This window comes from Orcinus orca, chromosome 11, assembly GCF_937001465.1.
Source record: "Orcinus orca chromosome 11, mOrcOrc1.1, whole genome shotgun sequence".
NCBI lineage: Eukaryota > Metazoa > Chordata > Mammalia > Artiodactyla > Delphinidae > Orcinus > Orcinus orca.
Window position 1 is genome coordinate 6,280,888 of NC_064569.1, and position 17,355 is coordinate 6,298,242.

Sequence of the window (17,355 nt, forward strand, 5' to 3'; positions counted from 1 at the left end):
CTCCCGTTGCGGAGCACAGGCTCCTGACACGCAGGCTCAGCGGCCATGGCTCACGGGCCCAGCCGCTCCGCGGCATGTGGGATCTTCCCGGACCGGGGCACGAACCCGTGTCCCCTGCAGCGGCAGGCGGACTCTCAACCACTGTGCCACCAGGGAAGCCCTGGCTTGTATGTTTTTAAACGGATGAAGAAAGAGAGAGAGGTAGGAGGACAGAAGACTCGATGTCACCCACAAAGCCTAAAATAGTTACTTTTTGTAGAAAAAGTGTGCGCATCCCTGACCAGGATTGACCCAGCTGCGGAGGCCCTTCACCCACGCATCCCTGGCGCGTGACATTGGGTGTGTTATTCAATTTCTGGAAGGCTCAGTTTCCCCATCTGTAAAGCCAAGGCGGGAACAGCACCCGTGTCCCAGGGTTGTGAGAGTGAGTCAGGTGTAATGGATCCCAAGCCCTCAGCCCAGAGCCCCCTGCGCTCCTGCGCGCGGCGCGTTCTGCTAGCTGATGGCGGCCGCGGTGGCGGCGCCAAGTGTGTGACAGGAAGATGAGGAAAAGAGTCCCCTCCCGACCGGCTGACCTTCCCCATGTCACACAGAAGTGGGGAAACTGAATCCCGGGGGTGACTCATCTGAGGTCACTCGGCTATAAACAGGATGTCACCAGGGCCGCTTCCCACAGGCCTGTGAAGGCGCTTGGCGCCTCCCTTCCACCACCACCCCCCGCCGTGTCTCCCCTACCCCTGCTCTCGAACCCCTGCCCTCCGCACTTCTCCACACTTCTGTCCTGGGTCCCACTCTCACAGGACCTTGCTCTTCTCAAGAAGCTGACGGCCCTCCGCTGCAGTGTTAGTTGCCAACAACTAAAGTCATTTCCTATCCTAGGGGTATTTGCATTGAACACGCACCTCCTAGACCCCCAGACCTCCACAGGTATTTCTCTCTGACTGTGTAACGCCAGGCACAGTGACAGATGCTAGGAGCTGCACTGAAAACCACAGATGCCACTTCAAACCAAAGCATCTCGGGAATTCCCTGGCGGCCCAATTGTTAGGGCTCCGCGCTGTCGCTACCGTAGCGCAGGTTCAATCCCTGGTTGCGGAAATAAGATCCTACAAGCTACATGGCGGAGCCAAAAAAAAAAATTGTGACCAAAGTCTCTCAGATCCACTATCCAGATTCTGTGTCACCCGCTTAGCTCACACTCTGAGCAGACAGACACACGTAAACACAGGATTTGACCACAGAGTCCAGCTCTGCCGTGGTCCAGCTGGCCCCCCAGTCCCCTTCCCTCACCAGTCTCCTGAAGTTGAAGGATGCAGGGTCTCTCTGAGGTCACATAAGAAGGCCCAGGCCACTTGCATCTTTTGAGATTACCGGTACATATATTTTATAAAATGAAGAAATGCCCCAAGCAGGGTTATGGAACTTGTGGTCTATTTTAAACATTTACTTGCAAAGTTTACACTTTCGACCCCAAAGGATAGTGCAATCTAACGGCGCTGATCCGCAGAATAATTTCAGGATTTATAAGAAACATGCACGTATCCTGAACTCTCAGGCAGAGCGGTCTAGTGGGGAGATAGGGGGGAGTTTACAGACTAACAGCAGCGACTTCTTTCAGTTCCGTGGGCGTGTTTCTGTGATGATTGCAGCTCACTTTGTTGGGAGATGAAGTCCACGAAAATGAGACAGGAGTCCAGGGCTGAAGCTCCTCTCGCCCGGCTCTCCAGGGAATTCCTAGATGCCCTCCTACAGCTGAGCCTGGCTGAGCGGCTGCTCTCGCCCGCATCCTGGACCTAGTCTCTCTTCTCTTGCAACAAGCCTGCCTGGAAGGCCATCCGCTTCTCCTCCGGGCTAGGTGCAAATTCCCTTTCTGTTCCACAAGACCTGCCATCACCCTGCTATGCCCTCTCTCCCCCTCCCTAGTCCCAGGAGAGTCACCAGCTGCTTCTCCTCCTAGTGCCCAAAGCATAACTCAAGTACTGTAAGTACTGGAAAGGAAGAGGAACTTCACAGCTACAAACACCGCCTCGGCCAGGGGATCAAGGTCAACACCAACATCATAGGTCATAGTGATAGAACATACCCTTGACATGTAATGAACATGGGACTTGACCTCTGTGATCTTCCTCCCCAAAACCCATAACCCCAGCCCAATCATGAGAAAAACATCAGACAAATCCCAATTGAGGAACATTCTGCAAAATTCCTCCCAATTGTCAAGGCCATCAAAAACAAGGCAAGTCTGAAACACTGTCACAGCCAAGAGAAGCCCAGGGAGACAGGATGACTAAAGGTAACGTGGGATCCAGGATGGGATCCTGTAATGGAAAAGGAACATTAGGGGAAAAATAAAGAATTCTGAATAAACTGTGGACCTCACTTAATAATAATGTATTGATATTGGTTCATTAATAGTGACGTGTGTACCACATTAATGTTAGATATCAATAATAGGGGAAACTGGGCGTTGGGTGTACGGGAATTCTCTGTACTACGTCTGTGCAGTAATTCTGTGAATCTAAAATTGTTCTAAAATTAAAAGTTTATTATTTAAAAAAATAAATTATGAATGAGTGGCTCTGTTTCATCCTTACCCACCTCTAAAACACAAAGTACTAGGCTTAACTAGAGGGCAGAATGGCGGGCGGATACGAACACAGGCTCCAGCCTCAGACACGTGAGGTCTGAGACCTGGCTCTGTCACTCACTGCTTCTGTGTCCTGGGGGGGTTACTGGACCCCTCTAAGCCTCAGGTTCCTTCATTTGAATGGGAAGGAGTGGTAACTACAGCGACAATTTCATGGAACTGTTCACAAGATTAGTGTGTAAAGCCCTTAAGTCAGAAAATTTTCACTGTGCTGTTGATCTGTTGTGTGGCCGGGACCCAAGGACATCTGGGCGCACGGCTGCCCGTCATGGGGAGAGCTGAGTGGCCAGAGGCCTCCACCACGAAGAGGGTCATGTCCTCTGGGGGAGGATGGAGTCCAGGGGAAGGGGAGGAAGGCAGGTCTGGGAGGCCTCCCGTAAGTGACCACACTCAAGGGCCTCCTTGCCATGCCGGGAAGTACAGGGTGTTGCGTCCACTACAAAGGCTACAGAGGCATCCTGGTCTCTGTTCATGACCCAGAGCACAATGGCCGGAAGAGCCACTCAGGGCCCAGGCCCAGCAAAACAGACAGCATCTGCGCCTCCCCTCGGAGTCCCCACCTCTCGCAGGACCGCTGGCTGCACCACGACCCCGAGGAAACCGCAGGGAACCTGGGCCTCCAGCGCCCTCACCAGCCAGGCCGCAGCAAGGCCACCTCAGAGCGGCCAGGCCAGCAGGGCCCTGAGCCCACCCCTCGGAACTTATGGAGCACAGCTGTCGGTGGGCAGCCCTGGGGGGCACCTGCTGTCCAGACAGGTGGGCAGAGGCCTGTGCTAGGCCAGCTGGGGCGTGAGTCCTGACGCTGCCACATGGCCTTGAGCAATCTCTAAGCCCTCAGTGTCTCAGCTTCCTGCCCCATCCTGGGGAGAACAGGCCTGTCTGCAAAACCTCACACCCTGGGACTTCCCTGGCGGTCCAGTGGTTAAGACTTTGCCTTCCAGTGCAGAGGGTGTGGGCTTGATCCCTGGTCGGGGAGCTAATATCCCATGCCTCACGGCCAAAAAAACCAAAACATAAAACAGAAGCAACATTGTAACAAATTCAATAACGACTTTAAAAACGGTCCACATAAAAAAAAAAAAAAAAAAAAAACCCTCACACCCCAGGAATCAAAGAACCCAGGTGGATGGAGGGGCAGAGGGCCCTCCCGCCCCCCAGCTTTCTCACTCCCCAGGCCGCCCTGTGGCTCCGCGGCTCCACACGGCAAGCAGCAAGGGCGCTGGGGGGCCACGTGTGCTCTTCAACACAGAACCCGCTGATCCCTGCAGGTGAGGCTTGGCCCCATTTGAATGATGTGGAAACTGAGGCCCGGGGGCTGAAGTGACCTCAAGTCACCCATCAGGTCAGTGACAGAACTGGTCCTGGGGCCAGACTCCTCCTCTGGTGCCTCTTCCTCACCTCAGAGCAGAGCCTTCACTGCTGTCCTCAGCTGAGTCGGCACACCGGGTTCCCGAGTCTTCGCCTGCCTGGGCTTCACGCTTCATCTCTGTGATCTCCTGGCCTTCATCTACCGTATGGGGAGTATATGCTCGCAGAACATCCAGTTTCTTTGAGGGACTGTGGCAGTCTCTGTGGGACGGACAAAACAAACAAAAACACCACCTCAGTTTCTGCCCTCAAGGACCGTAAACTCTAACAACAATAACTAAAGCTTGAAAACCACCCTACATGCCTTTCCTTTTCTCACTTTTCCTTCAGAGCAGGCAGGCGTAGTTAGTGCTGTTTTACAAACGCGGGCTCGAGATGGAAGGGGAAGCCTAAGTGGAGAGCTGTGATGTTCTGACTGAATCCCATGGTACCTTCTACCTGCGGCACCATCTCCAAGAGAACTAGAATGGAAGGCAAAACTTGGTGATGACCATTGCTTCATGTAGGACTCTCTCAGCTGCAAGTGACAAAAAAAAAGGGGGGGGCGACAAAAACAAAATAGGAAATAGGAGCTCACTTAACTGAAAGGTCCAGGGGTCAGGCTGGGCAGCCTGCCTGGGACCCCAAAGACCTGAATTCTCTCCATTTCTCAGCAGCTGTCTTCCTCAGGCCACATGTGATGACAAATGGAGAGCGTGGTTCCAGGGTTTGTGCATCCAGGTTCAAGCTCATCAGGGAGGAACCCCTACCTCTCCCGCAGAAACCGCAGCTGAAGTCTCACTGGCCCTGGGTGGAGCCCAAATCCCTCCCCAAACTCATCACTGTGGCTTTGGTGATCCATCGTGGCTTTGGCCAATGAGGCTGAATTATAGAGCTGGATCAACCGCACCCAAAGCAAAAGGGCAGAGAGAGGGTGGGGAGGGAGAGAGTCTTAAAGGAAATTTGAGATCCCGGACGATAAATACCCCAACGTCGGTCTCCTCCTGCCCTCCAAACAGATGGTCCAGGAGGCCGGGTGAAGCAGTGTACAAGGTCAGAGCAGGTTAGAGAGGGTTGGCAGAGGGAGGCAAACAGAAAATAACCAGCACACCAGGGTGAGGCCTAGATTCACCCCCGCCCGCCACTCTCGGGAGCAAGCCCAAGTTCTCAGCCTGGAGTAGCAGGTGCTCTGGCCACACTTTCTCCCTCCAACCCCGGTCCCCTCTCTTACCACCCTGACGCCCAAGCCCCTTACCCCAGACCGACAGAGCCCGTCCCCAACTTCCCGCCTTGCCAGATGCTACTCCCTCGGCTTGTAGTGTACTCTCTCTCTTCCCCACCCCCTCCCTTTCTTTACATGTCGAACTCCTATTCATCTTTCAAGGCCTTTTTCTGATGGCACCTCCTCCATGCAGACTGCACCAAGTCCTACACTCAGAGTATCTCCTCTGTCCCCACAGCATCCCTACATAGAGCCCACCAGAGCAGCTGTGGCCTTGTCCTGGGACCGTTTACCTGTCTGTCTCCCTGCCCAGCTGTGAGCTCCCTGGGGCTGGGGATTGAGTCTACTCAGCTCTCCGTCCTTGGCTCAATTGCACTGTCAGGCACATAGTCGGCCCATAAATATTCACTGAATATATGAATAAAAGATGAGGAGAAGACTTCTGTGTCCTTCTCATCCCCCCTGCCTTTTTCTGGTCCCACAACAGAGAAGCACGCAGGCAGGAGTAAAGAGAAAGAGGGGCATGTACCCCAGTAGCCCCCGCACTTTCCTCTCCCAATCCAGTTTCAGGCTCTGCCTTACATAACATGGGAAGCCTTTCTCCTTGGCCTTTCTATTGCTGGAAAGTGCTATAGGTGTGAGTTGTGTGGACCTGAGGAAAAGTGTTATCCACCAGGCCCTCTACCCTGTCCCCAGAGCCCCAGGGCTACCTGGGCTGCCTCAGCAGGACTTTCTCCAGAACACAGCCCCACACGGGAGAGGCCCGGACCAGCTGGCGTGATCACGAGGGGTACCCTGCTGCCCCTGCTTATTAAGCACCTACATTTGTCAAAGCCTCTCTGACCAGCCCAAGGGGACAAAATTCCTTCCTTCCTCCTTCATTCACATAGTCGTTCATTTACAAACAGGGTGTCACACACTGAGGACACAGCAGCAAATGAACACAAAGGACCTGCAGTCTAGAGGGGCGACAGATACTGAACCGGAAACAATCTGTGTGATGAGACCCACAAGAAGGGGAGAAGGGGAGGGGGAAACAAGACAACAGCTGAAGAAAGCCAGAAGCAGAAGGGTCCGCACAGGCAGCTCGCCCTCCCCTCCCAGCCTGAACTCCAGAAATCGAGGGACCAGGAGACAAGCATCAGCGGGCAGCTCGCCCTCCCCTTCCAGCCTGAACCCCAGAAATCAAGGGACCAGGAGACGAGCATCAGCGGGCAGGAGGGGCTTTGCATTCGCTTCCTCAGGGGCATCACAGAGGACCACAGGCTGGGGGCCGAAACGCCGGGGATGCGTTCTCTCACTTTCTGGGGGCCAGCAGTCTGCGATGGAGATGCGGGCGGGGTGCTTCCTTCTGATGGGCAGAGGGGGAGGGCAGTTGAGCAGGTTCTTGTTTTGTTGACCCTTAGCCCTGCTGCACTCCTGAGAGCGCCACTTCCCTAGCACATTTCCAGGCCTGGCTGACTCACTGGACAGGAAGGGAAGGGCTGCAAGGGCTGGCTGCCGACCAGGGACCCCTCGTCTCTGGCCACGCCTGACACAGCCTTCTGGGGAGCCCACACACACCAGCCCTCCCCTCTCTGTGTGTCCTGCCTTTGCTAGCAGGTGGTCACTCAGCCCTCTTGGGTAGGGGGATGCTACACGGGCCCAGCTCTCCCTCCCTGGACGGTCCCTTATCCAGGGGCCCAGCTGTCCTGAGAGGCTTCCACTATAAGTCACTCATCCATCCACACATACTGAGCCCTTGCTTCCCTTTCAACAAATAAGTATCAGCACCCACCGTGGACACCATCTAGGCCCTGGAGATACAGCGGCAAACGTAAGGACTCGCCACAGCCCCCGTGAAGTTCACATTCAAGTGGATGGAGACAAAGGCCAGAAACATCAACATATACCATGTCAGCTGGTGATAAAGTCAACAGAGGGAGCAAAGCAGGGGAGATGACAGGGATGCATGGAGTGGGCAGGGCTGTGCCACGCCTCCAGCCAAGGAGCCATCTCCGGTATGGGTCCTTTGGAGTGAGCCCCAGAGAGGGAAGGAGTGGGGGAGAGGGAGCAGCAGGAGGCCAGGTCGGAGGGGCAGCGCGCCCACCAGCTTCAAGCAACACCCTAGGGACTTCCCTGGTGGCATGGTGGTTAAGAATCCACCTGTCACTCTTTTAAAGTGTGCGTGGATATGTACTACAGGGGGGAAAGGTGGGGAAATGTACAGTCACACACGGGGGAAGAAGCAGAGAACATGCATGTCCCCTTGCTGGCTATATACTGCAGGGATACGTGCCTCTCAGTCTTTGTTGGTTCTGAAGCTTCCTGAAGTGTGCTGACGTTTGGGCTGCACAGAGACCCTCACCTTCACTTTCACCTCCTCTTCCAGAATTGCTTTGCTCTATTTTTGTATATATAAATATGTCATGATGATTATTAATAATGTTAATGATATCGCTGCAAATGATGCCATATACAAGGTTTGGCTTCTTGGAACATTTATAAACCCAAACCAGTACCTGTCACCTCTCATGTTGCTTTCAAGTCCTTCCATTTAAGTAACTTCTTTTTACAAGTCTGCCTGATTGACCTTTGAACTTATCCACCCCTAAAAGCTGTGCCCGGTTCTCTGGGTCAAGCTGGATGGTGACGAGTGGCAGCAACACACACTTCTCTTCGCTTCCTCCTGAAATTTGCTTAAAGCTGAGATCAGTAAGGATTCTGACACTAGTGCATTGCTCCTGGAGCTAGTCATTCTACTGAAGTTTGCTTATTAGTTTCAGGACCCAAAACAACACAAGTCCCTCCTCCTTGATAGCTCCTTCACGTCTCAATCCTGCAGTCCTTACTCAGGCAAACTGTGCACTGCCAGAGGGGCCCTGGGCTCTGCCACACACCCAAAGGAGGTCTTCTCAGTGTATTTCTAAATGGCCTTACACTTGGTAGAAGAAACTGAACGGTTGCTCCGATGCAGTTGCAGTCTGCAATCTGCTAAGTCAGGGCTCTCATTTGTGTCCGAGTTGGCCTGATATGGACTGCATCTGGTTTACGTATAGATGGGTCCTGTTGGGGTATGTGCACAGACATGAGAGCGTGCATATGTATGCCCTCTGTGAGAGAGATATATATATATATATATTTACATATATATATGTAAATATATATTCACACATCTCTATATATTTTAATGTATTGCACATGTATATTTAAAATATATATGAAAGAACTCTATAAAAAAAGAACCCATCTGCCAATGCAGGCCACATGGGTTCGAGCCCTGGTCCAGGAAGATCCCACATGCCGCGGAGCAACTGAGCCCATGGGCCACAACTACTGAGCCTGCGCTCTAGAGCCCGCAAGCCACAATTAATAAAGCCCGCGTGCTGCAACTACTGAAGCCCGTGCGCCTACAGCCTGTGCTCCGCAATAAGAGAAGCCACCGCAATGAGAAGCCCATGCACTGCAACAAAGAGTAGCCCCCGCTCACCGCAACCAGAGAAAGCCCGCGTGCAGCAACGAAGACCCAATGCAGCCAAAAATAAATAAATATATATATTTTCTAAAAAAGAAACAACCTAGTGTCCAGGGTGTGTGTGTTGGGGGAGGGTGAGTGGGGACCAGATGCACCGTTAAGGTATGGGCATCATATCACAGGCCCTGAGGAATTGGGGTTTAACCCTGAGGAACTGGAGATTTTAAAAGTTGAGAACAAAATGTCCCATGTCCGCAAGGAGCTTCCCGTCTAGAATCAGAAGTGGAACAATCCCCAGCAGGGGCTACGCTGACAGTGGGCTTCCTGCTAAAGGCTCTTGGAACGCAGGAGTGTTCTCTGCCGGCCCTGGGGAGACGCCGCCTGCTCAGCTTAGAAGCCTGCTGCTCTGCGTCAGGGCCAGCTTTTGACTCTTTGTCCCCAGAGCGGGTGCTTGTTTGTTTGTTCGTCATAAATTTAAATTGAGGGGGAAAGTGTCGTAATACCTCAGTTAACCACTTTGCCTCGGAGAACTGAGCTGATCCAGCCCCGGCCAGCCCCGTGCCATGGAAAGCAGGACACAGCGCGTGCACGCGTGCGTGGGGCGGGGTGTGCATCGACACGCCACTGCCTTCCTTCGTCCCTTCCAGCTTTGGGGCTTTCCTGGGACTGTTCCTCTCTTCTGGAGGGAGAGCCGGGGGCGGGTAGCGGAGATGGGGAAGGAGTTGGGAGGCACGCTGGAGAGTGTGTGTGGCAGAAACAGACTGCGTACAAGCAACCGGGGCCACCAGAGAGAGAAATAGGCGCGGAGCCCATGTAAATGCACTGACCGAGAGCATTCCTGTGGTTCCAAGCAGATCTGGACAAGTTCACACAGGGAGGGGTACCGTGTGATGGACCAGCGCCAGAACTAAAAATAAGCCGTGTTTCTATGCCGAGCGGGAGCGCTAGCATCTGTGGGATTGTGGCAGAGGAGAGGGGAGTTTCCGCGCCCCCAGGCACAGTGAGGCCAGAGAAGAGGCGAGGGAGGGGTTGGCCGGGCCTCCGTCTCAGCAGTGAGATAGGATGATGCTCCCCCCAAACAGGAGACCTCTCTCCTCTTCCCAGCTGGGAAGCCGAAGCCCAGAGAAGGCAGAAGTCGGGCAGGGAAGGACTGAGGCAGAGGCTGTCCCGCAGCAGAAGAAAGACTCCAGGCGTTACTGCTGGCCCACCCTGGAGGCTGGCCCATCCCTGCCAGAGTAGCAGAGAGGGGTGGGGCCGCCTCCAAACCTCCTCCCCAGGGAGCAGTTAAGGAGCCCAGGAGTGGCCTGGAGTGGAGGGAAGGGACACAGCACTTACTGGGTGTTCACTAGACGGGGGTGTTTTCCACAGGGTCCCACAACGATCCTGAAAGGTGGGTATTTCGCTCCGTTTTGACAGATTATGAAAACAGGATTCTGGACTTCTCTGGTGGTCCAGGGGTTAAGACTCCGTGCTGCCACTGCAGGGAGGGAGGGAAGGAAGGAAGGGAGGAAGGAAGGAAGAAAAAAGGAAAGGAAGGAAGGAAGGAAGGATGGGAGGGAGGGAGGGAGAGAGAGGAAGAAAGGAAGGAAGGAAGGAAGGAAGGAAGGGAGGAAGGAAGAAAGGAAGGAAGGAAGGAAGGATGGAGGGAGGGAGGGAGGGAGGGAGGAAGGAAGGAAGGAAGAAAAAAGGAAAGGAAGGAAGGAAGGAAGGGAGGAAGGAAGAAAGGAAGGAAGGAAGGAAGGATGGAGGGAGGGAGGGAGGGAGGGAGGAAGGAAGGAAGGAAGAAAAAAGGAAAGGAAGGAAGGATGGGAGGGAGGGAGGGAGAGAGAGAGGAAGAAAGGAAGGAAGGAAGGAAGGGAGGAAGGAAGGGAGGAAGGAAGGGAGGAAGGAAGAAAACAGGGTTCACAAAAGACTCACATAATCCCAAGGCCACCCAGCATGTCAGTGGCAGAGCTGAGACTGGACCCCAAGGCTCTGCCCCCCAAGCCTGCACTCCTTCTGCCACCCGTCACTCATCTAAAAGGCAGAAAGGGAAGCAGACCCTTTCCAGGTGGCCCCAGAGGGCAGAACAGGGACAGGGGTCACAGGCGGGGAGGAAACCTTTGTAATAACCAGAACTACCCGACAGTAAGTGGCCGGCCTCAGGAAGCGGCAAGCTCGTGCAAAAGCTGGCTGCTGGGGACCGTGAGAGGGATCCAGGAGGTTCCCATCACTCTCAGGGTCTGTGCCATGTGGAAGCAGCACGGGAGCCTGGCCTGCCTGGGTCTGACATTGCCCTTGACCTGTCCTTGGTGTGGGAAGGAGGGAACCTTGAGTCTGGGAAGAAGGGAACCATCTCTGGAAGCTGCCTGCTAATGGATCAATCATTCGAGCAGTTTGCAACCCTGATATCCAGCACCAAGCGGTCGGAACAGAACCCGGTCCTCAGGCTGCTGAGTACCTTCTAGGGCAATAGGGCTCCCACACAGAGGGAAGCAAGTACGCCAGACCCAGGCAAGAGAGGGTGTTTGCTGCAGAAACAAGGGCTAATTTACGGGCCGCCTCCCAGGTTTATAAGGAGTCAAAAGACAGGACAATGGGGCCTGGAGAACCCAGGGAAAGTGCCTTGCGCTAATAATTATAGTGTTAATAGTGTTATTCACAGCTTTTTTTTTTTTTTTTGAGCATTTACTATGTGCCAGACACTGTGCTGAATGTTTCGGATGCATTGTAGGATTTAACCCTCAGAGCACCCCTGTGAGACAGGTGCTTTTATCGCCTTTTTACAGACAAGGAGACAGGCCCAGAGAAGGGATGTAACTCGCCCAAAATTGCACAGCGAACGTGGCAGAGCTGGGACTCAAGCCCGGATCTATCAGACTCCAGGCTGGTGCTTCTGCCATCTCTGCCCTGACACAGAAATAGCTCCAAGATAGAACGTAATTGTTTCCTACTGCTGCTTAACAAATTAGCACAAACCTAAACACACGTTTATATAACATTTGTGTAGGGCAGAAGTGCGAGCTAAGATCAAGGTGTCAGCAGGACTGCCTTCCCTTCTGGAGGCTCCAGCGGAGAATTCAGTTCTTTGCCTTTTCCAGCTTCAGGAGGCCATACTCAACCCTCAGTACGTGGCCCCTTCCTTCGGCTTCAAAGCCGGCTTTGCCTTGTCTCTCTGACCTTTACTCACACTTCCCCTGACCACAGCCAGCGAAGACTCTGATTTTAAAGATCCCCGTGACTAGACTGGGTCCCCCTGGGTAATTCAGGGTCACCTCCCCATCTCAAAGTCCCTTTTACCATGTAAAGCAACACATTCACAGGCTCCAGGGATTAGGGTGTGGGCATTTCAGGGGCCATTATTCTGCCTAGCACTTATAATAAAGTGGGGAAAAAGCAAAGGCACCAGTAGCAAGGTACTTAAAAGGGGAGGGAGGGAGGAGTGAGTAATTACATGTATTAGTATTTGCATAAAGGATACATAAAACCAGCATTGGTTATTTGAGGAGAACCAGGCTGATGGGGGACAAGGCTGGATGGTGATATTTTGTGTTATCACAAAAGTGTTCAAACACACACAAAACTAGAGAGAATAGTCTAGTGAATCCTTCTACCCGTCACCCAGCATCAACAGTTACCACCGTTTTGCCTTCTAGTTTCATTTATCTCCCCACCTTTTGGGAAAGGACTGAAAATGTAGAGCAAATCCCACACATCGTATCACTCTAGCTTTAAAAGCTTCAGTATGTAGCTCTAAGAGACAGGGGGTTTTCAGAAGTATACCACAACTCCATCATCACACCTAATAAACTTAAAAATAGTTTCTTACTATCATCTAGTAATTAGTTTATATTTAAATTTCCCTAACTGCCTACAAACTTTTTTTTTTTTAATAATTGGTTCATTTGGATCAGGACCCAGACAAGGCCCTCATGCTGTACTGGGTTGAGGTGAGTCCTAAATTTCTCTCAACCTATAACAATTTCCAGGAGATACACTCTTCCCTCTCTACACTTTTATATCTTTATTTCTCAATCATGTAAATGAATGATCTACACAGAAGTTAAATTCGGGAGACAATACAAATCTAATGCTGCGTGGAGAGTTAAAGGATGGGGGTGAAGAAGACCATCCCAAGCAGGGGACTCAGGAGCAGAGAGGAGGGGGGCGGGGGAGGGGGGCCCCGCCGAAGCCCCCGGAGGTGGGTGGAGTCAGGGAGCCCAGGGGTCCAACATTCTGGGGGGTTTCCTGGTCTGCTTGGCAGAGGTAGGTGGAAGGGTTGCAGGGACACCAGCGACAGCCTAGGCTGCAGCATCCTGAGGAAAGTCCCCAAAGGGGACTTTATAAATAAATCAATAAAAGGACGATGCAAACTTATCTAAATGTGCAGCCTGCTGAGAAACCACAGGAAACCCACTACCCACCAAACCGAGCCTAGTGTTACACCAAAGCACCCCCAGACCGGACAGCGGAAGAACATAGAGGCGGATAATCACGAACGACAGAGGAACCGCTGAAACTCCCAGACGTGAGAGACCTGAGCTCTGTGCCAGCTCTGCCTTCAGCCGTCTGCAGGATCCTGTGAAGGTCACCTGCAGACGCAGCACCTTGAGTAACCATGGCTGGGGGAGCGGGGAGTAAGCAATAGCATGCACCAGCATGTGCTTGGATTTGCATAAAGAAGGTTACATAAAAACCAGATGAGAGTGGGACTTCCCTGGTGGCGCAGTGGTTAAGAATCCGCCTGCCAAGGCAGGGGACACAGGTTCGAGCCCTGGTCCAGGAAGATTCCACATGCCGTGGAGTAACTAAGCCCGTGCGTCACAACTACTGAGCCTGTGCTCTAGAGCCCACGAGCCACAACTACTGAGCCCATGCGCCACAATTATGGAAGCCCGCGTGCCTAGAGCCTGCGCTCCGCAACAAGAGAAGCCACCGCAATGAGAAGTCCATGCACTGCAACGAAGAGTAGCCCCACTCGCGGCAACTAGAGAAAGCCTGCGCGCAGCAATGAAGGCCCAACACAGCCAAAAATAAATAAATAAATTTATCAAAAAAATGAGAGTCAGAGAGATCCTGAGTACAGAAGGAGCAGTGGAAATTCTCCCCACTTAATATTGCTAACAGCCAGATCCCAAAGCCCCACTCCCCATATTATCCCTGACTGAAAGAGGGGTTGCTGCAGGATGAATAGGAGTTTGCTGGGAATAGGAAATTTACTGTAGACAAAGAGAATGACAGAGTCAAAGGAAGAGAGGTGGGAATGAGCCCAGGGCGTTCAGAGAATTAAAACGAATTCAAAGTGCTAAATCAATGTGGGATCTTGGATTGGACTCTGGGACAGGAAGAGGACATTAGTGGAAAAGCAGGTGAAATCTGAACAACATCTGCAGCTTAGTTGATAGTACTGTACTTAGTTTTGACAAACCACGTTTTTTTTCAGATGTTGACATTGGGGGGAAGCTGTACTATCTTTGCAACTTTTCTGTAAACCTAAAATTATTCCAAAATAAAAGAGTTAGTAAGAAAGAGAGAGAAGGAAAAAAGACAAAAAGAGCAGTACAAAATGGCTAAAGCATATAAGTTGCCAGAAGGGGGGAAAGGGTGATGGGCATCAGCAGAAGCCGGCTTACCGGGGCCTCCTGTACCCCACCACGGGGTCCAGACTCCATCTCTCTGCAGGCAGTACTCCACGGCGATGTCCCCTCTTTCTGAACCCTTCCCACAGGCCCCAGGGGGACGCCAGCCACAGTTTCTTACCTTCATGTTCATCTTAACTATATTTCACCTGCCCATATGTGCCTGAACACACACACAAAGATCCCAGGTCTGCTACACACACACACACACACACACACACACACACACACACACAGCTCATCTAGGAGGAGCCCTGTGTCCAGCCTCTAATCCCCCCCCCGGCCCCCGGGAATCTAGAACCATCACCCGGAACAGAGGTCAGCAGCCATCCCCATTCCCCGTGGTGGAGGAAAAGCAGTCACCCTCCCGGCTCCGCAGCTGTGAAAAGGGAGCCTCAGAAGGACAGGCTCCAGCAAAGGCAGGACCAAGACGCAAACTCTCCACCTGTCTTCGGCCCCTAAGACTCAGACGCTCAGCTTGCGGGGGGCACCTTCAAGATGGCACAACCCCTCAGGTGTCACCTGCAGTCCCTTCACCCACCTCCACAACCAAAGGACAAGAAAGAGAGAGCACCCATGTTGACACAGCCATTTACGCCGTGCAGAGGTAGTTCAGCACCCGGGTCCTGGAGCCAGATCCCCTGGGCTCAAATCCCGGCTCCGCTGCTTCCCAGCAAGTGAATTCATGCGGCCTCCATTTCCCCATGTGTGAAATGGACATAGTAAGACTCTCAACCTCAGAGGGCTGTTTGAGGATTAAACGGGTTTACACATAGCAGTTGTGCCCATCCAAGTGTTCGTTCTTTGGGCTCCTACTGTGGGTACTACAGGAGCTGATCATCTATTGGGGGACATTTTTTAAAAAAGATGCATGAAACATGAAATTACTGGGAATTCCCTAGCAGTTGAGTGGTTAGGACTCCGCGCTTCCACTGCAGGGGACACGGGTTCGATCCCTGGTCGAGGAACTAAGATCCGCATGCCTCGCGGCTCAGCCAAACAAAAAAACACACACATGAAATTACCATCCAGGACACACACATGAAATTACCATCCAGGACACACACATGAAATTACCATCCGCGACAACGTCTGATCAGAGTCTAGCGGGTGACTCAGAAAGCAACTGCTACAGGAGCGCTGAGAGGGAGGGCCAGCGCAGACTGGGATGATCGAGGATTCGGGAAACGCAGGGGCCGAGCTGGCCTCAAAGATGGGGGCTGCTTATGAGGGAGAAGAGAAAAGGATGGGCCAGGGACTGGGGCAGAGGGAAGAGGCAGTGGGAACCCAGCCATAGGTGTGGGTGTGCATGCGGTGTCCCAAGAGAGGGAACAGAATTGTAAATACTATAGGTTATGACAAGAGAGCAGAGGGCCTTTATGATGAGCTTAGAATTAGGACATGAGCCTTTCACACATTCAGAAAACATTTACTGTGCACCTGCTGTGTGTCGGGTACTGTTCAAGGCCCTTGGGATACTTCTGAGAACAAGACAGTCACAGTCCCTGCTCTGGAGGAGCTTACATTCCGGCGGAAGGAGGCAGATTATAAACAATACACATACTAAGAAAATTCTTTCCTCTGTTAGAAGGTGATAAGTGTGATGGCAAACAATTTAGCAGTAAGTGGAGCCCAAGACGTTTTCAAGCAGGAAAAATGCGCGAAGCAAAGCTTTAGGAGTTACAACAAAAAGACGATATTAAATATTAGTTACTGGGGCTTCCCTGGTGGCGCAGTGGTTGAGAATCTGCCTGCCAATGCAGGGGACACGGGTTCGAGCCCTGGTCTGGGAAGATCCCACATGCCACGGAGCAACTGGGCCCGTGAGCCACAACTACTGAGCCTGCGCGTCTGGAGCCTGTGCTCCGCAACAAGAGAGGCCACGATAGTGAGAGGCCCGCGCACCGCGATGAAGAGCAGCCCCCACTCGCCGCAACTAGAGAAAGCCCTCGCACAGAAACGAAGACCCAACGCAGCCAAAAATAAATTAATTAATAAAAAAAATATTAGTTACTTACAACTCTTCGTCACCCCCCACCCAATCTCCTGAAGTGGAAAGATCCTGAGAAATATGATTTGTTTTGCTGAGCTGGGGTAGTGTGAAGTGGAGGATGCAGACTGGAAATGCCGAGTGAGAGCTACGTTGCTCCCCATGAAGCGGAGGGCGAGGGCCAGAGGCTGGCAGGGGCTGGCAGGGGTGCAGGAGACCAGGCAGGTGTGGCTGCACAGAATGGAAGTTTGAAGAAAGATCCAAAAAGCATTTTGAGAATGGTGTTCTCTGGCATGCCAGCTGTCACCCCTCACCCCGTTCTCCGTGAAATCTTCATAAACTCCATACTCTGCGTGGGTGGTCTCCACAAGGACTACGCCTGTGTTCAACACACTGAAAAGAAGTTATGGTGGGGGTAGGGCGGCCCAAGGCAGCCCAAGCCCAGTGACGTGGCAAGGCAGTCGGTCCAGCGATGCGTGCAGACTGGATGAGTGAATGACAGGAACGCGGGTAGGAGGATGGGACAGTTGTTGGGACTGAGGAGGGGCTTCGAGGACATGGCCCCATCTTGGGTGGAGCGGGTGGAGAGGAAGCTGAGCCATGAACACGGAGCTGGACTCAGAAGCCCTGAGGTCTGCTCTTCTCTCTAAATCCCTCTCTCGGGTGGGGAGGGATAAACTAGGAGGTTGGGATTAACATATACATACTACTATATATAACACAGATAACCAACAAGGATCTACTGGAGAGCACAGGGAACTCTACTCAATATTTTGTGATAACCTACCTGGGAAACTAACACAACACTGTAAATCAACTATATTTCAGTTAATAAATAAATAAATAAACTTCCTTGAAAAAGATAAAAAATTTTTGAAAGACACCAACAATCCAATAATACCCTGTCATTTGAACAGAGAAAAAAATAAGAAACAAAATAAATCAGTCTCTCCTGCCTTGGTCTTTGCTTCTTCATTTTTAAGTTGGACAGCCTCAGTGGCACCTCCTACTGGTGACGGGAACAGTACAAGGAAGCAGGAAGCACATTCAGCGAGCAGGTGTGGGACCAGCAGGAGC

The 17,355-nt window shown here is 52.3% G+C and overlaps 1 long non-coding RNA gene across 2 annotated transcripts in view; it reads right to left on the bottom strand.

The window, feature by feature from the left end:
• LOC125960468 (uncharacterized) overlaps positions 1-17,355 on the bottom strand; it is a 39,903-nt gene that overhangs the window by 16,769 nt on the left and 5,779 nt on the right. For both annotated transcript variants that reach the window (XR_007470138.1, XR_007470139.1), the window contains exons 2-3: positions 10,006-10,147; positions 4,046-4,216 (exon numbers count right to left, since the gene is read on the bottom strand). This is a non-coding gene — a long non-coding RNA (uncharacterized LOC125960468). The remainder of the gene's footprint in view (positions 1-4,045; positions 4,217-10,005; positions 10,148-17,355) is intronic.